Source organism: Ornithorhynchus anatinus, chromosome 4 (assembly GCF_004115215.2).
Source record: "Ornithorhynchus anatinus isolate Pmale09 chromosome 4, mOrnAna1.pri.v4, whole genome shotgun sequence".
Taxonomy (NCBI): domain Eukaryota; kingdom Metazoa; phylum Chordata; class Mammalia; order Monotremata; family Ornithorhynchidae; genus Ornithorhynchus; species Ornithorhynchus anatinus.
Genome location: NC_041731.1, coordinates 23,787,168 through 23,808,744, shown reverse-complemented (window position 1 = coordinate 23,808,744; position 21,577 = coordinate 23,787,168). Strand labels below are relative to the sequence as shown.

General features: G+C 50.3%; 1 long non-coding RNA gene across 1 annotated transcript; it reads left to right on the top strand.

The window, feature by feature from the left end:
- Positions 1-2,602: 2,602 nt before the first annotated feature.
- LOC100075392 lies at positions 2,603-19,658 on the top strand. Its single transcript, XR_003758885.1, has 5 exons — positions 2,603-2,687; positions 15,817-15,867; positions 16,583-16,641; positions 18,553-18,647; positions 19,590-19,658. It is a non-coding gene; the product is annotated as an uncharacterized LOC100075392 (long non-coding RNA).
- Positions 19,659-21,577: the final 1,919 nt, after the last annotated feature.

Sequence of the window (21,577 nt, the reverse complement as noted above, 5' to 3'; positions counted from 1 at the left end):
AGGGTTTGTCCTCCTTGAGCAGAGGCTTCAGGAAAAAAGGCAAGCTGCGAGTCTGCTGGGGGCCAGGAGCTCCATCCAAATGATCACCCCAAACCTTTATGCAATTCTCAGTAGATAAAGCCCTCAGTGGCAGTGTGGCATAGAGGAAGAGCCTGAGGCCTGAGAGTCCGTGAACCTGTGTTCTAATCCCAACTCTGCCACTTGTCTGCTACATGACTTTAGCCACTTAACTTCTCTGGGCTTCAATTTTGTCATCTGTAAAATGGGAAAATTTCCTTCTCAATCTCTATCTAAGACCTCCTTATTAGATTGTAAGCCCGGTATGGGACAGGGACTGTGTTTGACCCAATTACCTTTGATCTACACCATCACTGAGTACAATGTTTGACACATAGTAAGCACTTAACAAATATCACAGTTGTCATTATTATGATTAGAAGAGTGCTCAACAAACAGTGAGTGCCCAATAAAATGCTTGGCACAGAATAGGCACCAATTCTGTGCTCTACACAGAGTAGACATGCAGTTCAGTGCTCTGCACATGGGAATTGCCTTGTATAAAGCTATGCATACAGTAAAATAAAATAAAACTTGTGGTATTTGTTAAGCGCTTACTACATGCAAAACACTGTTCTAATCGCTGGGAGATACAAAGTGATCAGGTTGTCTCAGGTGGGGCTCACAGTTTTAATCCCCATTTGACAGATGAGGTAACTGAGGCGCAGAGAAGTTGTGACTTGCTGACTAGCGGCAGACTCTGGATTAGAACCCATGACCTCTGACTCCCAAGCCCGCACTCTTTCCACTGAGCCACGCTGCTTCTCTGACCAATATGGTGCTCAGCAATCAATCAGCCAATCAATCATTTTTATTAAGTGCTTTCTGTGTGAAGAGCACTGTACTAAGCACTTATTGTACTAAGAGTACAATAAGGAGTGCCTATTTTACTTGTACATGGGTTCTAATCCCAGCTCTGTGACTTGTTTGCTGTGTGACCTTGGGAAAGTCACTTCACTTCTCTGTGCCTCAGTTACCTCATCTGTAAAATATAGATTGAGACTGTGAGCCCCTTATGGGACAGGGACTGCATCCAACCCGATTTGTTTGTATCTGCCCCAGTGCTTTGTACAGTGCCTGAGACATAGTAAGTGCTTAACAAATACCATAATTATTATTATTACCCCAAAGTTTAGAACAGTGTTTGACACATAGCAGAGTGGTCCAGTAGAAAGAGCATGGGCCTGGAAGTCAGAGAAAGTGGCTTCTAATCCTGGCTCAACCATGTATCTCCTGTGTGACCTTGGGCAAGTCACTTCACTTCTCTGGTCCTTAGTTACCTTATCTGTAAAATGGGAATTAAGGCTGTGAGCCCCATGTGGGACAGGGACTGTGTCTGACCTACAGTCTCACTGTAGACTAGCTTCTAGTCTAGAGTGTAGAATCTAGACTCTAGACTACAGTGTAGCTTCTAGACTGTGAGCTTGTTGTGGGCAGGGAATGTCCCGGTTTATTGCTGCATTGTGCACTCCCCATCCCTTAATACAGTGCTCTGAACACACTAAGTGCTCAATAAATATGATCGAATGAATGACCTGATTACCTTGTATCTACTTCAGGGCTTAGAACGGTGCTTGGCACATGGTAAGCACTTAACAAATCCTACAATTATGATTACTATTGTTAGGCGCTTAACAAATACTTTCTATGATCGAATGAATGACCTGATTACCTTGTATCTACTTCAAGGCTTAGAACAGTGCTTGGCACATGGTAAACACTTAACAAATCCTACAATTATGATTACTATTGTTAGGTGCTTAACAAATACTTTTTTTTTAAAAAAAAGCCTGGGGTGGCTGCAGGTCTTTGGCCACCCCCTTTGCCCTTGGCCACCCCCATCCCGGCCTGGCTGGCCTCCCGGACCCTGCTGAGCCCCCAGCTAGCCCCTTCCCCACGTCCGCGAGTGACAAGTGCCGGGGCGCGTCTAGGGGCGTGGCTGGGTCGGAGGGGCTTGAATAAGATCGGAGGGGCGAGGCTAGAGTCTGCGGTGCGTGGCTAAAATCTGAGGGGCTTGGCTAGGGTTGAAGGGCGTGGCTAAAATCTGAGGGACGTGGCTAGGGCTGATGGGCGTTGCTAAAATTTGAAGGGCGTGGCTAGAGTCTGCAGGTGCGTGGCTAAAATCTGAGGGACTTGGCTAGGGTTGAAGGACGTGGCTAGGGCTGATGGCTGTGGCTAAGATCTGAGGGACGTGGCTAGGGCTGATGGCTGTGGCTAAGATTTTAGGGGCTTGGCTAGGGTTGCAGGGCGTGGCTAAAATCTGAGCGGCGTGTCTACGGTTGAAGGGCGTGGCTAAGATCTGTTGGGCGTGGCTGAGATCCTAGGGGGTTGGCTAGGGGCGGGGAAAGGGGCGGTGCGGGCGGAACGAGGGCGTTTGCTCTCTCAAGTGCAACTCTCATTCAAACCCTCGCCGACCTATGAGGGCCGGGCGCGGCTCCCTTTCAAACCAATGGCGTTTTTGGAGCGTCCCTCGGCCCCGCCCCCGGCCCCCCACCCCGGCCCCCGGCCCTCCAGGGGAACGGCAGGGAGAGTGGCCGGCCGGCCGGCCATGGGGCCCCATCGTGCGCATCGCCGCTCCCTCTGCGGCCAGAATGTCCGCGGCGACGCCCCTTTCTACCTGGCCACCTTCGGTGAGTCCCGGGCAGGTTAGGGGGGCCCCGACCACCCCCCGCCCCCCGACGTGTTCAAATCCCGAAAGGCTACGAAACAGCCGGGGGACCCGCAGGTGTCTGCACCTGTGTGTGGGTTTGTGAATTTGCAGGTGAGAGCGTGTCTGGGCTTGTCAGCGGAGGGGCGGTGGGTATCCGTGTTAAAGGGTGCTTATTGATAATGATGGTATTTGTTCAGCAGCGTATTTGGGAAGCAGCGTGGCTCAGTGGAAAGAGCCTGGGCTTCGGAGTCAGAGGTCATGAGTTCGACTCCTAACTCTGCCACTTGTCAGCTGTGTGACTGTGGGCAAGTCACTTCACTTCTCTGTGCCTCAGTTACCTCATCTGGAAAATGGGGATTAACTGTGAGCCTCACGTGGGACGACCTGATGATCCTGTATCTACCCCGGCGCTCAGAACAGTGCTCTGTACATATTAAGCGCTTAACAAATACCAACATTATTATTATTTTTGTTAATAAGCGCTTATTAAGTGCCAAGCACTGCGCTAAACTTTGAGCGCTTACTGGGTGTAGAGCGCCGCCCTCAGCGTTTGGGAGACGGCACTTAAATGGTAAGTTAGGGGAAGCTGCTGTGTTTTAAGGATAGTCTCCTCAGTGCTGTGAGGGTGGGAGGAATATCCCTTCCCTCCTCCTACTCTTCCCCCTTCCCCTCCCCACAGCACTTGTGCAAATTTGTATATATTACTTATTACTCTAGTTATAGTACTCTATATAATTCTATTGATCTTGATGGAATCGATGCCCGATTACTTTTTTGTTTTGTAGTCTGCCTCCCCCTTCTAGGCCGTGAGCCCTCTGTTGGGTAGGGATTGTCTCCATCTGTTGCCCAATCGTACATTCCAAGCGCTTAGTACAGTGGTCTGCACACAGTAAGTGCTCAATATATACGATTGATTGAATTAATCCAGGTGCTTTGGGAGTATGGACACAGGTGCTTAGAAGCAACGTGGCTGAGTGGAAAGAACACCGGCTACAGAATCAGAGGTGGCGGGTTCTAATCCTGACTCCGCTACTTTCATTCATTCATTCAATAGTATTTATTGAGCGCTTACTGTGTGCAGAGCACAGAGCTTGGAATATACAAATCAGTAACTGTCAGCTGGGTGACTTTGGGCAAGTCACTTCACTTCTCTGTGCCTCAGTTACCTCATCTGTAAAATGGGGATTAGGAGTGTGAGCCCCACGTGGGACAACCTGAATACCTTGTATCTACCCCAGCACTTAGAACAGTGCTTGGCATATAATAAGCGCTTAGCAAATGCCATCATTATTATTGTGCAGTAAAGAGAGATAATAAGGAGGGGAGATGAAAGGTCAGTTCCTAGCATGGACTTGGATTCCCTTTGGATAGTCTGCCTCTGGGAGAAACCCATGCTGCTGAATCTCGAAGTCTGTAAGCTCCTTCTAAGCAGGGATCCAGGCTCCCAAGTGCTTAGTATAGTGCTTTGCACACAGTAATAGCTCAAAAAATACCATTGATTAGTGGAAGGGAGGTGTGCATCTGAGGGGTTGGCTCCCTGGGCAGAGTTGAGATGAAAGATTAGTCAGAGAAGGCTTCTTGGAGGAGATTCGATTTGACGAGGGCTTTGAGATGGGGAGAGTGGTGATTGGTTGGATATGAAGTGGGAGGGGGTTCCAGGAAGAAAGAAGGATGTGAGTAAGGAGTCAGCGGTGAAAGAGAAGAGATCATGGTACGGCGACTAGGTTGGTATTAGAAGAGTAAAATATGTGGGCTGGTTTGTACTGGGAGGTGAGCCAGGTTACTGAGGAGGAGAGAACCCAGCCTGCATGGAAGTGAGCTGGGGCAGAATAGATGGGCACAGAATTCACCTGACTTGCTGGGGCATTTCGGTGTTAGCTCCTGGGGCAGTGGCTGACAGGCAAAGGAACCCACAGGGGTTGGGGTGATGTTGGTCCTGCCTGTGGGAACTCTTCCCCACGAGTCAGGTCAGTGGCCCAGGGAGAGAGGGTGAGGGTCTCTCCTTTGTCTCTGCTCCACAGGGCAGCCTGGGGCTCCTGCCCCCCAGGAACTGGCACAGAGGTTCAGTCTGGGTTTAAAGGTTCAGAAGCAGCACCCAATCCCCCTGGTTCCAGGGGTGCCCTTAGAGCCGAGTAGTTGAAAGGGCCATGGTCCAGGTGCTGGGATGGTGTTAGGGGTACTCTACCGTGGTACTAGGTGGGGAGAAGGGCAGCTGGAGCAACAAGGGGCACTCAACCTGCTTCCTGTTAGACCAGTTCAGTTCTTGGGTCGGACTCAACGAGAGCTGATGAGGCAGATGTGTGATATTCCCCAGTGTAACATGATGGGTGCTAGCTATACCCAACCCAGTGGTCCTCATGATTTGGGAGAGTGTGTGTATGGGGGTGTGTGTGCATGGGACATGGTGCAGGATTTGAGAAAGTTTACTCTGCTGTCATCCTGAACTGAATGAGACCATTGAGTCTATCATTCCTATTTATTGAGTACTTACTGTGTGCAGAACACTATAGTAAGTGATTGGGAGAGTGCAATAGAAAAGAGTTGGTAGACATGTTCCCTGCCCAAATGATGCTCACAGTCTAGAGGGGGAGACAGCCATTAATAGAAATAAATTACGGATATGTGCAGAAGTGCTGAGGAGCTGGTGAATAAAGGGAGCAAATCAGAATGACTCAGGATGGAGTGGGAAAGAGGAAATGAGAGCTTAGTCAAGGAAGGCCTCTTGGAGGAGATATGTCTGCAGGAAGCCTTTGAAGGTGGGGAGAGTTAATTGTCTGTCGGAAATGAAAAAGGAGTACAAGGAGTACATTCCAGGCCAGAGGCAGAATGTAGGCGAGAGGTTGGCAGCGAGACAGACGAGATCGAGGTACAATGAGTAGGTTGGCATTAGGGTAGCGAAGTGTGTGGGTTGGGTTGTAGTAGCAGATCAGCGAGGTGCAGTAGGAGGGGGCAAGGTGATTGAATGCTTTAAAGCTGATGGTAAGAGGTTTGATGTGAAGGTGGATGGGCAACCACTGGAGGTTCTGGAGAAGTGGGAAAACATGGACTGAAAGTTTTGGTAGAAAAATGATCCTGGCAGCAGAGTGCAGTATGCAGTGGAGTGGGGAGAGGCAGGGAAGTGAGTAAGGAGATGGATGCAGTAGTCAAAGTGCGATGGAGAGGAAAGGGTGGATTTTAGCGATGTTGTGAAGGTTGATCCTACAGGATTTAGTGGTAGTTAATAATGTGGATTGAGTGAGAGAAATGAGACAAGGATTACCAAGTTTATGGGCTTGCGAGATGGGAAGGTTGGTGGAGCTGTCTACTGTGACAGGAAAGGGAGTACAGGGCTTGGTTGAGAAGTAAAGGAATTCTATTTTAGACATGTTAAGTTGGAGGTGTCGTGGGACATCTAAGTAGTCAAAGGAAATGTGAGACTGCAGAGAGGGAGAGAGATCAGGGCTGGAGATGGAGATCTGGGAATCATCGAAGGAGGTGGTAGTTGAAGCCATAGGAATGAATGGGTAAGTAGTGGGTAGGAGAAAGCCATGCAGTGCCTCTTGATGATTATTATAAAGTTTATTTATTGCATTTGTTGAGCACATTGTACTAGATACTGCATCACTGATCGGAAAAGGTACAAGGCACTGATTATGGGTTTTGATTTAGACATAGTTTCTGGCCCACAGGAGGGCTCCCAATTTTACATGCAGAGAAACTGGCAACTGGAAAGACAGGAGAGAATACCATGTTAAAAGCAAAACCATTGAATGAATCAAAGACCATTGTCTTGGTAATCTTCTCTCCTTCCTCCCCCAGTTCTCTCTGGCCTTTAGCCTTGGAAATCTGGGCCCATGGGTTCTGGGCCCAGATTTCCCAGTTCTTTGTAGATAAAGCACCAGTGCTTGGTGCAGTCTAGAAAAGAAACCAGGGACATCATCCCTCAGCACCTTACAAACGAAAGCTTAGATGTTCTTTAGGAAGGAGAGAAACCTCCTGCCGAGGTACTTTCCCAAGCGGGTTTTGGCACTTACCAGTGAGAACCAAGACTCCTGGGGCTTGTTAGGGAGATATTCAATGCAGCATGACTTTGTGAAGTCCTGCAGAGAGGCCAGAGCTGGGACTGCCTCCACTCAGCAGGCTGGAGCTTCTGGGGCAAGGCTGGTGGTGAACTGCGAGTGGGATAGTGGCTCATGAGTAGGGGAATCCAGAGGGACTACTGCTTCCCCCCCTCTTTCATGGGAAAATGCATATAGGACAGCCATTTATTAGCATGATCTCAGATTCCCTTTGGGTAGCCTGCCTCTGGACAAAGCCCAGGCTGCTAAATCTTGAAGTCTATAAGCTCCTTGTAGGCAGAGATACAGTCTCCCAAGTACTTATTACAGTGCTTTGCACGTAGTAAGCACTCAATAAATACCATCAATTAGTGGAAATAAGGTGTCTGAGTGAAGAGTTGGCTCCCTGGGTAGAGTTGAGCTCCCCTAAGACACAACTGCCCCACTCTGCTTACAACTGCTGTAAGTTCATAGTGGGCAGGGAATGTGTCTGTTTATTGTTGTATTTTACTCTCCCAAGCGCTTAATACAGTGCTCTGCTCACAGTAAGTGTTCAATAAATGCGATGTATCCCAGAAAAGAAAGGGGCCCCCAGCTGCTGCCTCTTCCTTAAGCTCTCTCTGCTCGAGGACTCCCTGGGGCAAAACCCAAACCTAGCTCAGGGAGGCTTCCAGGAAGAGTAGCCAGGTGATGACGGTCTCTTTTCCTCCCATCAGCAGTGGTGGAAATGTCAGTCGGGGACCCCTGGTATTGGTGAGGAGCTGGAGTAATTTGTTCTGCCTCTTCCAAGCCCCCCTCCTGGTCAGTCCCCTGACTCCTCCAAAACATGGAGGCCCAGCTTTCTGGGCTTGAGCCAGGGTCAGACTGCCCTGGGGAAATCCGGGCAGGTGCCGGGAGCCTCCCAAGTACACTGCTCTTTGCACCTTCCCAAAAGGAGGCGAAAATCGGCACTGTCTCCGTGCTGCCGGCCCCTTTAGGTAACATTAATACCATATACGTAGGCAGCACTTTTTATCGCCAGCTCAAAGCACCTTCCAGATAATCAGATAATTCCCAGTGATTCCTGTAGGGAGCTGGGGAAACTGGGTGTTATTACATCCAATTGTAGGAGGGGAATAAGAGGGCTGGAGAGGATCAGCCTTCTGGATTCCCAAGGACTGGTCCCCCGTCACCCCTTGGAGCCTGCACTCCTGTCCTCCTGGTGAAGTTGGGGGAGGGAGCTGAGCAGTCTGCCCTTGGGGCAGTTCTCTTTCCCTTCCTCCCACCAGGTGGACTAGACCAGGGAGTGTTGGGCCTTGGGTTGCCTCTGGGCTGTGGGTCCCAGGGAGGTTGGCTCAGTTGGGAGCTGAACCAATGGTTCTGCCCTGTGAACAGGTCCCAAGCCCAAATTGATTTTTGCCCTCAGCTTGGGCAACGCGGGGTACTCTCGAGTGCAGCCGGTGTCCTGGGCCTGCTTTTTGGGGTGGCTCAGGAGGGATCATCTCGCTGGGGGAGAGGGAAGAAAGGGGGGCATTGGCTCAGTGACCTGCTCTCTGTTTTGAATTTGCCTCTTGCCCGATGCAGGACTGCTAGCATCTGCTAGCTGGGTGGGGAGGAGTTTAGCATTGTGCCTGATCTCTCCCGGTTCCGACCTATGGCCCATTCCAAGTCTGCTGGAGCCCACGAGCACACTTGGGTGGTGATTCTTCAACATTGGCACTGTCACCACCAAACTCAGCTTCCGTGTAGTACCAGGGTTGTGGGAGGGCTCGGGCATTTTCCACACTCCCACTCTATGGAATGACTGGGGTTCCTGGCGTAACTGGCTAGTGTTGGGATTGGCACAGAGTCCCCCAGCCCTCACATGGTGGCTCTGGCTCAGCTAGTGATGCCCCCTGGAAGCTGGGATGAAGGTCTTTGGTGAGCTCAGGGTTTCAGGCAGGGGGACCACTCCTGGACTTCTTCTGCCGCGAACTCCTGATGTGGTCCTGGCTGCAGTTATCAAACTGAGATACTTCACTCCTCAGCAGGCCTGACTAGCCCCTTAGACTGGAAGCCTGATGAGGGACAGGAACTGTGTCTCACCTGATTATTTTCTGTCTTCCCCTGCACTTAGTACAGTGCTTGGCCCAAGCAGTCAAAAAATTATTTATTATCCCAGCCACTGGCCTCGTGTAGGCTGAGTATGTAGTGCAAGTACAAGTGCTTAGTACAGTGCTCTGCCCATAATAATAATTGTGGCATTTCATTCAATAGTATTTATTGAGCACTTACTATGTGCTCAATAGAGAAGCAGCGTGGCTCAGTTGAAAGAGCCTGGGCTTTGGAGTCAGGGGTCATGAGTTCGAATCCCAGCTCTGCCACTTGTCAGCTGTGTGACCGTGGGCAAGTCACTTAACTTCTCTGTGCCTCAGTTCCCTCATCTGTAAAATGGGGATGAAAACTGTGAGCCCCACATGGGACAACCTGATTCCCCTGTGTCTACCCCGGCGCTTAGAACAGTGCTCTGCACATAGTAAGCGCTTAACAAATACCAACATTATTATTATGTGCAGAGCACTGTATTAAGCGCTTGGAAGGTACAATTTGGCAACAGATAGAGACAATCCCTGCCCAATGACGGGCTTACAGTCTAATCGGTGGAGACAGATGGACAAAAACAAGACAATATAATCACGATAAATAGAATCAAGGGGATATACACCTCATTAACAAAATAAATAGGGTAATAAAAATATATACAAATGAGCACAGTGCTGAGGGGAGGGGAAGGGAGGGGGGAGGAGCAGAGGGAAAGGGGGCTGAGCTGAGGGGAGGTGAAGGGGCGAACGAAGGGGGAATTGGCATTTGTTAAGAGTTTACTATGTGCCAAGCACTGTCCTAAGCCCTGGGGTAGATACAAGGTAATCAGGTTGGGCACAGTCCCTGTCCCGCATGGGGCTCCCAGTCTCAATCCCCATTTTACAGATGAGGTAACTGAGGTACAGAGAAATGAAGTGACTTGCCCAGGGTCACACAGCAGACAAGTGGCGGAGCCGGAATTAGAATCCATGACCTTCTGACTCCCAGGCCTGTAGTGAGTGCTCAGTAAATGCTGTTGATTGATTGACTGTAGCTCAAAGTACACGGCTTAGCTGTTTATGTCACTGGGAACTCCGGGAAGGAGTAAAAGGGCCATGGAAACCCATGCTGGAAAGAGTGGCCTCCTGCAAACAGTAAAGCAAACCCCAAAATGGTGGGAAAACTAAATTTTTTTCTGAATGGAAAAACCCCACTAATGACACTAGACTTCTCCAGATCCATATTCTACAGATGAGGCATGGATTCTGGGGCTTTCAAGGCAGGAATCTGCCACACACCCTCCTTGCCCTACCCGTTCTGCCTCCCCTCCTCAGAGCCCTGCTTCCCTCCCTTCTGTTCCCAGCTTCTTGGGAGTTGGCATCTTCTGTTCAGGCCTTGAGCACCCAGCTGGAAAGGACCGGAACCATCTGTGGTCTTCTCCTTGGAACAATACAGGAATCGATCTCAAGATTCTTAGGACAGCTTTGCTTTCAAGATCCTGTGGGTCTCGGGGATTGTTTCACTGCCTAGGACTTCAGAATGTTGGGGTACTGTCTGGAACTGGTCCCCACCAGGGACAAGCCACGGGGTGTGATCCCACTCCATTTAGCCTGAGGCCCTAGCTTCATTTATTGTTCAGCACCATTACTTCTGAAGCAGTGCGTCAGCCTGCACCAGGGAAACTGCATGCACAACAAAGACTATATTAGCAACAAAGAGCTAACTGCTCTCCCCAGATCTGTTCCCTAGGCAGCTCACTGGCAACAATACACAGGGAAGTAGATAGCAGAATCAAGAAGGCCTGCATGTCCTTTGGGAGACTTTTAAACAGAGTTTGGGGGCAACTAAAGCAGCGTGGCCTAGTAGATAGAGCATGGGTCTGGTAGACAGAAGGGCCTGAATTCTAATTCTGGCTTTGCCACTTGTCTGCCCTGTGGCCTTCGGCAAGTCACTTAACTTCTCTGTGACTCAGTTACCTCAGCTATAAAATGGGGATTAAGTCTGTCCAACCCAGTTCACCTGTATCTACCTTAGCGCTTTGTACAATGCCTGGCACACAGTAAGCACTTAACAAATAAACTACAAACACAAAAAAACTAAAGAACTACAGAGCTGGAGTGCTGTCCAACCTTCTCTATGACTGGGCCTTACCTGAGTCACATCTGACTCCTCGGGCGGTTCTCTCACCGTCATTTACAGGTCAGACTCCATGTCAGGTGGTAGGACAGGATGACAAAAATGGAGCTGTGGAATAAAGTCCTAGCGGAACTACAGAGGGTGCTTCAGAACAGCAATCCCATAATAATGTAGGTATTTAAGTGCTTACTATGTGCAGGGCACTGTTCTAAGCGCTGGGGTAGATACCGGGTAATCAGGTTGTCCCACGTGAGGCTCACAGTCTTAATCCCCATTTTACAGATGAGGTAACTGAGGCACAGAGAAGTTAAGTGACTTGCCCACAGTCACACAGCTGACAAAAAGTGGCAGAGTTGGAATTTGAACCCATGACCTCTGATTCCTAAGCCCGTGCTCTTTCCACTGAGTCATGCTACTAACCTTGGACAATATTCGTATGTTAATGTTGTGCACTTCAGCCATGTGGGCACCTGGAAGTGAATATCACCATCACATGGCATCTCCTTTAAGGTCCAACAACCACTGATGATGATGATGATGTTGGTATTTGTTAAGCGCTTACTATGTGCAGAGCACTGTTCTAAGCGCTGGGGTAGATACAGGGTAATCAGGTTGTCCCATGTGAGGCTCACAGTTAATCCCCATTTTACAGATGGGGCACAGAGAAGTGAAGTGACTTGCCCACAGTCACACAGCTGACAAGTGGCAGAGCCGGGAGTCGAACTCATGACCCCTGACTCTGAAGCCCAGGCTCTTTCCACTGAGCTACGCTGTGTGTGTGCGTGTGCGCGCGCGTGCACACACGCACACACACACATCATCATCGTCGTCATCGTGCCCCCAGCCATTTGCCCTTGTTGGATTTGTAGCAGACTGAATTGGGTGCTATAGGGGATAGGATCCAGGTCTGGGTTGGCTGAATTTAGGGCTCTAAACTCTGAATTTAAGGCTCTGTATTCACCTAGAATGTCAAGTCAAAGGTTATGCAGGCTTGGCACGCTAGGCCAAGTCCACAACTTGAATACTGAGGGGTTCTAACCTCGCCCACCTGGTGGGACTCTCTGCCCCGATCCGGGGGTGGGTGGAGCCGGACAGTCCTGAGGGGCTCGAGCCTTTGTCCGGTGGGAGAGACAGAGGGGAGGGAGGGAGACTGGCACCCACAGATTGTCAGCACAAACTAAAAAGACAAATACCATTCTAGCCCTAAATAAACAAACCAGCAGAGAGAGTAGAAGAGAAAGTCACGTGGCACTGGGGTTGGTCTTCCTCCTACCCCAATAACTAGAGATCTAGACTCAGCACTACTGGATTGTTTGTCACTGCTGGGCTATTTGTCCTGCTGGAAGTCCTTCTTTCTCCCCAACTTGAAAGATGGGATTAAAATTATTAGCCACTTGGGAAGTTTGACTCAAATCCCAGGGCGCCCTTGGCTTCGTCTGAGCACGCTCCCAGCCGAGGGCAAGGGCCGGGCAAGGGAACAAGGCACTCTGGGAGATGGAGAGATGAGCATCTCTGCTATGCGAATCTTTGAAGTGGCATAGCTTCTCCTATCTCCCTTTGTTCCTGCTCTTCCCAACCAGCCTCTTCCCAGCCCCTGGGGCAGCACGTGAACTGACTAAGTGAGTGAGGATCCCACGATTTGGGGTTTGGACTTGCAGGGGAGATGATGGTTGCCCAGGTTAACCGATAAAGTTCCTCCAAGCACCCTCCCCTGCCCCTCATCAGAGACAGAACCCTGGAGTGGGTAGGCTGGAGAGTTACCATCAGAGGGGAATGTCAGTGTCCATTCATTCATTCAATCATATTTATTGGGTGCTTACAGTGTGCAGAGCACTGTACTAAGCACTTGGAAAGTACAGTTCGGCAGCAACGGGCTCACAGTCTAGAAATGTCATCATCATCAGAGAAGTCCATGACCAGTACAGGCTGTGAGGCACTGCAACCAATCTGCGGGGTCAGTCAGTTGTATGGGTGGAGGGGGTCTTGGCTCGTGGACCTCTGCGAGGATCAGGGAGGAGTGGAAGGCCTTTCTGAGGAGGTCCGGCACCTGTGGGATATTGGATTTCAAGTCTTCAGCCTTACCCTGCAATCCTGGGAGGTGCTCTTTGCCTTCGTACTAATAATACTTAGAGTAGTTGCATTAAATGTGCCAAGCACTACTTTAAGCAAGATAATCAGATTGGACACAGTTCCTGTCTCACATGGTGCTCACAGTCTACGGGGGAGGAAGAACAGGTATGGAACCCCCATTTTACAGATGAGGAAAATGAGGCACCAAAAATTTACATGACTTGCCCAAAGTCTCAAAGCAGGCAATCAATGGAAGCTGGGTTTAGAGCCCAGGTCCTCGGACTCTCATGCCTGTGTTCTTTCCCTTAGGCTGTGCCACTTCTCTTCTCCGAGAAGGGAGGGAGAGGGGCTTTGATTGTTAAGAGTGTTAAGAGTGGCCCCGAAAATCCTGTCAATCAATCGTATTTATTGATCACTTACTGTGTGGTGAGCACTATACTAAGAGCTTGAGAGAGTACAATATAATGAAATTGGTAGATTTGTTCCCTTCCCACAGTGAGCTTTCAGTCTAGAGGTATTTGCCCATCTCCGGGGGCCAAGGGTAGGGAAGCAGTGTGATAGAGCACGGGCCTGGGAGTCGGAAGTACTTGGGTTCTAATCTCGGCTCTGCCACCTATCTGCTGTGACCTTGATCAAATCACTTCAATTCTCTGTGCCTCAGTTACCTCATCTATAATATGGGGATTAAGGCTTTGAGCCCCATGTGGGACAGAGACTGTGATTCCAGCCCAATTACCTTGTATCTACTCCAATACTTAATACGGTCCTTGGCACGTATTAAGAGCTTAATGAATAAATAATTATGGTATTTGTTAAGCGCTAAGTGCCAAGCTCACACCTCAAACAGGTGACGAAGCCGGGATTGGAACCCACGTCCTCTGGCTCCCAAGCCTGTGATCCTTCCACTAAGCCACGCTGCTTCTCTACAATTATGCTATTTATTAGGCGCTTACTATGTTCCAGGCACTGTTCTAAGCGCTGAGGTGGATACAAGCATATCAGATCAGGTACAGTCCCTTGTCCCATGTGGGGCTCTCCGTCTCAATCCCCATTTTACAGATGAGGTAACTGAGGCACAGAGAAGTGAAGTTACTTGCCCAAGGTCACACAACAGACAAGTGGCGGAGCTGGGATTTGAACCTATGACCCTCCGACTCCCGGGTCCATGCTCTAACCATTACACTATGCTGCTTCTACTTATTATTCGTTATTATTATTATAGGCCTTCCAGATTGGACATGTGCCCGGGGCAGAGGGAGCTTCTGTGGAGCAAATGAATGTCTGCTCGGCCCTTTCCCTTCAAATGGTAGTGCTGGCCGCCCTTTTGGGGCAGGCAAGTCACTTAACTTCTCTGTGCCTAAATTACCTCATCTGTAAAATGGGGATTAAGACTGTGAGCCTCACGTGGGACAACCTGATTCCCCTGTATCTACCCCAGCGCTTAGACCAGTGCTCTGCACATAGTAAACGCCTAACAAATACCAACATTATTATTATTATTATCTTTGTCAGTGACAGCGCACCGATAGTTCCTTAGGGTTCTTGGAGGAACAATGTTCTTCCGGTACCGACCTCGGGACACAGTGTCCCGGGTCCAGTCGGAAGAGCGGCTCCGACCTTGAGCAGTCTCGTAATGCCCTTGGCTGCTATTGCCCCTTTCATGGCAGCGAGGAAAGGTGGCCAAAATGTGGGTGGCTGGAGTCTCGGGACCCAGGCTCAGATTCAGCCAGGAAGGCGTTCATTTTCGGGGAGACCACCAGGTGGCTCTGTTGGCCCGGGTGACTGAGCTCTCCCCAACCCCAGGAGCTTTTGAGCTTATTGTGTGCTCCAACCTTTGAGAAGGCTCTCCTGGCCCTGCTCTCTGTACCTATCACTCTCGTCCCATCTCCAAAGGATCACTAGGGGGATGAGGTGGGGACAGGCGGCCCTGAGGGCTGGACTTCAATAGGCTAAGCTGGTGCCCATGCTGGAGGGGTGCCTTTAGTCCTGTCAGCTGCACCCCCATAAGGAGCCTCAGCTTCCAACTGCCCCAGTCCTTCTTCTCCCCAACCGGTGTCTTGCGTGTTTTGAGTTAAAGGGTCAGTGGGAAATGGCAGCTGCTCCACTCTATAGGAAGGAGAAGCTGGTGGATGGCCCTGAGTACTGGCTGGTCAGTTGGGAATCTGCAGAGGCTGGGTGGTGCTTTGAGCGGGGGTCTGGGCTATGCTTTGGAGCTTCTCACCCCTGGAGCCCAAAAGGGGCTCCCCTGCTGCTACAAGGGCTGAGGTCTCCTGGATGGAGCAACTCAAACCTGGGGCTTCCCCCGGGGTAGAGCGGCCTGAGCTGGCATATCCTGGCACATCACAGGAGTGCTGAGGACCAGATTCTCTGCTGCTGGTCCAGGAGAAAGAACACTGTTCTGGGAATCAGGAAACCTGGTTTCCAGTTCCGGTTCCACCAGCTGGGGTGAAGCCGTCAGTGGTGAAGGTCACTGAAAAACCTACTGGGAGATTGACAGACAGGGATTAATAATAATAATAATAACTAATGTTGCTATTTGTTAAGTACTTACTATGTGCAGAGCACTGTTCTAAGCACTGGGGTAAATACAGGGTAATCAGGTTGTCCCACATAAGGCTCACAGTCTTAATCCCCATTTTACAGATGAGGGAACTGAGGCACAGAGAAGTTAAGTGGCTTGCCCAAGGTCACACAGCTGACAAGTGGCAGAGCTGGGATTTGAACCCGTGACCTCTGACTCCCAAGCCCGTGCTCTTTCCACTGAGCCATGCTGCTTCTCGTCATCCACCCATGGCCTCAGGGGTAACTCCTGCATTTTTATCCTAGGTCAGCTGAAGCTGTCAATTGAAGCCCAGAACAGAGTTCTGCTTCTTCATGGTAAGTCTGAGCTGTAGGTCCGGTCCCATGCCAGAGCATCACCGGTGCCCCCTTCCAGTCCAGGTTGACTGGGTGGCTGGGGTCTCCCAGAAGCACTTAAAAGACTGTCCTCTCTTCGATGGAGCCCACCGTTGCAGGTGTTGATTTCCAACGAGCGAGACTGGACCGCAAGTGTCGGCTCTGGGTGTCTGTCGCAGCTGGGTGACTTCCCTAGCTGGGGGTGCCTCCTGCCATTGCTCCACCTGGACCCACTATCCTGACTCTTCCTTCCCCACCCCCATTGAGCTGGAAGGCTCTGGCACTTCCCTCCTGTTCCCCTGCTTCTCTGGCTCTCTGGGTTAGGAAGAAGTCTCCCTCAAAACCTGCTCCTTCCATTCAGTGGAGTAATTCTCCTTCCCTGGTGAGGATGGGGGTTGGGAGGGTGCCTGGCTTGCATATGCTAATGCTGCTTCAGCTCTGAGCGGGGTGGGGCGGTGGGGCAAGACTAGTCTGGCACTCCCTTCTTGCTGCCTCTTGGCACTGATGAGGTCCACTCTCTCCTCTTCCTGTGAGGGAAGGGATGTGGGTGAGACAGGAAGCAAGACATTTCCCCCATCACTGCCATCAGACAAGGAGAACACCTATTTCCCTTCTTCATCACTACCTCTCTCCCAACCCTCAAATTTCCCCATACATCATGAGGAGGAGCAATAATGACTTCGAATTCTCCCTGTAGTTATTGAAGCCAAAGACCTAATGGTGGGAAGCCCTCAGCCCTGTGCCGTGTATGTGAAGGTGAGGAGTGGGGCTGGGCCGGGACCACGAAAGACTTGGGATGGGACTGGAACCGGCAGGGAATGCTGGGACTGGGGAAGGGGGGCTGGGGCCTGCCCTTTGGGACTGGTCTCTGTTAGTTTTGGTATTCGTTAGTCAAGCAATCAATGGTATTTTTTGAGTGCATGCAGAACATTCTATTAAGTGCTTGGGAGAGTATAATATAACAAAGTTTGTAGACATGCTCCCTGCCCACAAGAAGTTTATAATCTAGAGGGGGAGACAGACATTAATAAAAGTAATTGAATAATAAATATAAATAATATAAAACATAAATATATACATAAGTAATAATAATAATGTTGGTATTTGTTAAGCGCTTACTATGTGCCGAGCACTGTTCTAAGTGCTGGGGTAGACAGAGGGGAATCAGGTTGTCCCACATGGGGCTCACAGTCTTAATCCCCATTTTACAGATGAGGTAACTGAGGCACAGAGAAGTTAAGTGACTTGCCCACAGTCACACAGCTGACAAGTGGCTGAGCCGGGATTTGAACCCATGACCTCTGACTCCAAAGCCCGTGCTCTTTCCACTGAGCCATGTTGCTTCTGAGTGGCAGAGGGTGGGGCGAATACCAAATGCTCTGTGTTAAGATCTGGAGATAATCTGGACTGTTGGATCAGAGCCCACCCAAGGCTTGCAATAAAAAGAGGGAAAGCAGGTATCTTATCTCCATTTTACTGATGAAGGGCCTGAAGCCCAGAAAGATCTAATGACTTTCTCAACATCTCACAGGAAGCTAAGAGCAGAGCTGAGATAAGAACCCAGGTGCCCTGATTCTCAGTGTGGTGCTCACTGCATCCTAGTCACTGCTCGGGGAGTGCTCAGCCTTGTCTTAGGACAGCCAGCCCCTTTCCCAGCTAGAACCCAGCCCATCTCAATGATCCGGTAGAGGATGGAATGGGGAGAAAATAGCAACAGACTCTGGGGAGAATGTTTCCCATCAATCAGTCAGTCATATTTATTACTATTACTACTACTACTACTACTAATAGTGATATTGCTTAAACACTTACTATGTGCCAGGCACTGTACTAAGCTGTGGGTTGGATACAAGCAAATCGGGTTGGACACAGTTCCTGTCCTATGTGGAGCTCACACTCTCAATCCCCATTTCAAAGATGAGGTAACTGAGGCACAGAGAAATGAAGTGACTTGCCCAAGAGCACACCTACAGACTCCCAGGGCTATGCTTTATGTCCTATGCCATGCTGCTTAACTGTGGGCAGAGCAATGTACTAAGCACTCGGAGAGTACAGTATAACAGAGTTGATAGGCATGTTCCCTGCCCCATCAAACATTTCCACTTCTCCCACCAAGTCACTCAGTGGAGCTGCACTCAAGGAGCAGAGTGATTTCTGTTTCCGCCCTGCTGCCCTAGTGCTGGTGTTGGTGAAAGGGGGAGGAAGGGAGGTGGAGGAGACAATGAGGGCTGGTTAGTCTGCACCCTGGATGGTCAGTCCTGGGCCTGTGGGTGGGGCTGTGGTGCCCTCAGGCTGCGGTGGTTCTGCTACTGGGGGGCCCGGCCAAGGACGCGATTCCTTAGGACCACAGGCAGTAGGCTCTGAGAGGGGGAGGCTGCCCACCCCCTTGGATATTCGCAGGGGCTCAGGAAGCCTTCAGGAGTTGCCCCTTCCCCCCACAGAGTCTACAGGGGCCTGCAGGGCTCTGCAGGAAGCTAGTTCTAACTCTGACCTCCCAGGCCTTCTGGGGGTGCCCCAGAGGGGCAGGCCATCTGCAGGAGGTTGCATCCAGCTGCTCTTCAGACTTTCCCAGAGCTTTTGGCTCGGAGCTTCCTTATATGAGGGATGGTCAGCACCTGAATGGGGTGGGCCAAGTCAGAGACTCCAGCATGTCTCTCCTGTCCCCAGATGTCACTGGCACCTGACGGCGACCCCAAGGCCCGGCAGAAGACGCAGACCATTACCGACAGCAGGAACCCTGGCTTTCACGAGCATTTTCTCTTGTGAGTGCACCAGTCCGATGGGATCCGGAAAGTGGCTGCTCTGAACGGAAGTCAGACCACCCCCAGGCCCAGTGCCAGCCTCCATTTCTCTGTTCTTGTCTGCCCACAAACCTCCCTATGCAGGTCGTGTGGAGGCAGAGAGAGCAGAGGAGACAGGCTCACTGACGGGGCCTGGCGGAGTGAGTGGCTGCGGCTCACTGAGCTGGGGGGCTGGCGGAGGGAGTTTCCCCCGTCGGCACTTTCTCCTTATTCCCTGGCAGATGCCGTCAGGAAAATGCCTTTCCATTCTCAGCCACTGAGTTTAAGGTGCTAAACTCAGGATGTCTGCTGACCGTGGATGGGGTGATGCCCGGCAGGGCAGTGGGTGAGGTGAGGGGTGAGGGGACCCTTCCAGGGTCATCTGCCTCTCAAGTGTTTCAGCTTTCTTCTGGCCCTTTGGGAGGTTGGGAGGTTCTATGGAATCAAATAACTGGGTGGATCTCCAAGGATCATCATGTCCAACCCTCTACTTTTAGGCAGAGGTAAGCCAAACCATCCAGGCCAATTTCAGTTGCATTGTAACTTTTGGCTTTTGTGGCTCTGATGTTCCAATCCCTGCTCCCTGTGAACATTTTCTCTTTTAAATTAAGAGTTGGAAAATACTCTTTAACTTCTTGGTCGTCACTGTTTTTCCTGGGATGCCTATCTTCCCTCTCTGGTGTGGCCTTGTGGGCAGCAGGGTGATGACCAGGCTGTGATACTAGAACCAAGGAGGCTTGCCCTGGCCTTCTCCAAGCTTGTCTATAGCTGCTTTCAGACTAAGCTGGGCTTATCACCAAGGACCCCTTTTATAGCCAGGGACCTAGGGTTCCCCATATGCTTCCCTGGTCAGCACTTAGGTGGGGGGGTTATTCTTCAGCAGTGTCCTTGGCACCTGACCCCTCCCTCTGGTTTGCTTTCCAGCCCAGTCCAAGAGAAAGATGAGCAGAAGCGTCTCCTGGTTGCAGTTTGGAACAGAGAGAGGGAATCGAGGTAAGAATTTGGGGATGGATGACCCTGCTGAGCAGTCAGGAGACATCCCAGGTATCTTCTTCTGCTTGCTGCTCTGCCCTGTCAGTGACCCAGTGGAGTACCTTGCCCTGCCAATGGGGCCGTAACATGGAGAGGCCATGTATTGAGTGGCCCAGGGGTGGAGTGGGAGAAGGGAGGCATTGTGGCAACTCTCCTGGGCAGGCAGAGCCTAGCAGGTGTCCTTGTGGTGTCACCCAGGAGGCTGGGGTGGGAGCCACCGGGGTAGCAGGGTTGCTGGCTGGGCAGACAGTAGTTTTCAGGAAGACTGGGGCTGGAGCTCTATGGGCAGAGGAAGGTCACGTTGGTGACTGAAGAGAAGCAGCATGGCTTGAAGCAGCATGGCCTAGTGGATAAAGCATGGGCCTGGAAGTCAGAAAGGTCTGGGTTCTAATGTTGGCTTCGCCATTTGTCTGCTTTGGACCTTGGGTAAGTCACTTAACTTCTCTGTGCCTCAGTTACTTCATCTGTAAAGTGGAGATTAAGATTGTGAGCCCCATATGGGACAGGGACTTGGTTCAACCCGATTTGCTTGTTTCCATCCTAGCATTTAATACAGTGTCGGCACATAGGAAGCATTTAACAAATACCACAATTATTATTATTTTTGAAGAAGCTAACAGTTTTCTCAGAGCAGCTGATCACTGTGAGAGTGCCCGGGAGCACCAGGCCTTCCATAACTGGCAATAACACCACAGGACTAGATGACTTTAGGGCCAGCTCTGAGGGCAAAAGGCCTCGTGACACTCTTGGCCCCAGCTGAGCAAAACATACGAAGAGGTACGTGGATAGATGAGACTGAAACATTGCTAGTTTTCCCTCAGGTGGAAACGCTTCATGCCCAGAATCTGACAGTAGTTTTGGAAAGGCCTTTTCCTCCCTCTAAATGTGCCCAGTTGGAATCTAATCTGGCAAATGTGAGTTCCTGAAGGTAGGGACCATATCTGCTTGCACTCTTGTACTCTTCCAAGTGCCTAGTACAGTGGTCCACAGAGAGTAAGTCCTCCATTTGTTATTTTAATTGTTAATTTGCAATTAAGTATTTACTATGTTTTAAGTATTGTTCTAAGCACTGGGGTGGATGCAGGTTAATCTTATAGGGCTCACCATCTAAGTAGTGGAGAGAACAGACATTGAATTCCCATATTCAGTGGAAGAAATTGAGGCATGGAGAAGCTAAGTGACTTGCCCAATGTCACAAGACAGGCAAGTGGCAGAGCCAGGTTTGGAATCCAGGTCCTCTGACTCTCAGGACTGTGCTCTTTCCCCTAGGCCATGCTGCTCCTTGCAAAACATGGATTGACTGATTAGAAATGAGAAGAGTTTTCTCCAGATGGAAACCCACGAGCCCTTGTCTTAATTATTTTCCTGGGGCTCTTTTTTGGCTGTCTGCGTAGTAAATAGGGAAGATTCAGGGCCAGGAAAATGCAATTATGCTTGACAGCAGGAGGAGTATAGATGTGGAGGCTGAGATGCCTTAGAAAACAACTGCTCCTGAATGACATAGGGTGGAAAGGCTTGCCTGGCTGTCATTAAACTCCTTCTCACTGGAAATCTCTGAGAATGGAACCAATCACAGATATAAAAACAGTTTGCTGGTGGGCAGAGGACAGGTTCCTGAGGGCAGATGAATTCAACTCCAGGGCAATGAATTGGGTTCCTGGGGTTGTTTCTAAATCCTTCCCACCTCAGGAGCTTATGATTCTCCTTCAATCTACTGATCCCCTTAGACTGTGGGGCAGGGACTGGTTCTGACCCGATTGTCCTGTGCTAATCCTAGTGCTTGGAATAGTGCTTGACACATAGTAAGCACTTAATAATTACCAGAATAATGATGATAATAATAGTACCCTTTAGATTGTAAACTACTTGTGGGCCAGGAT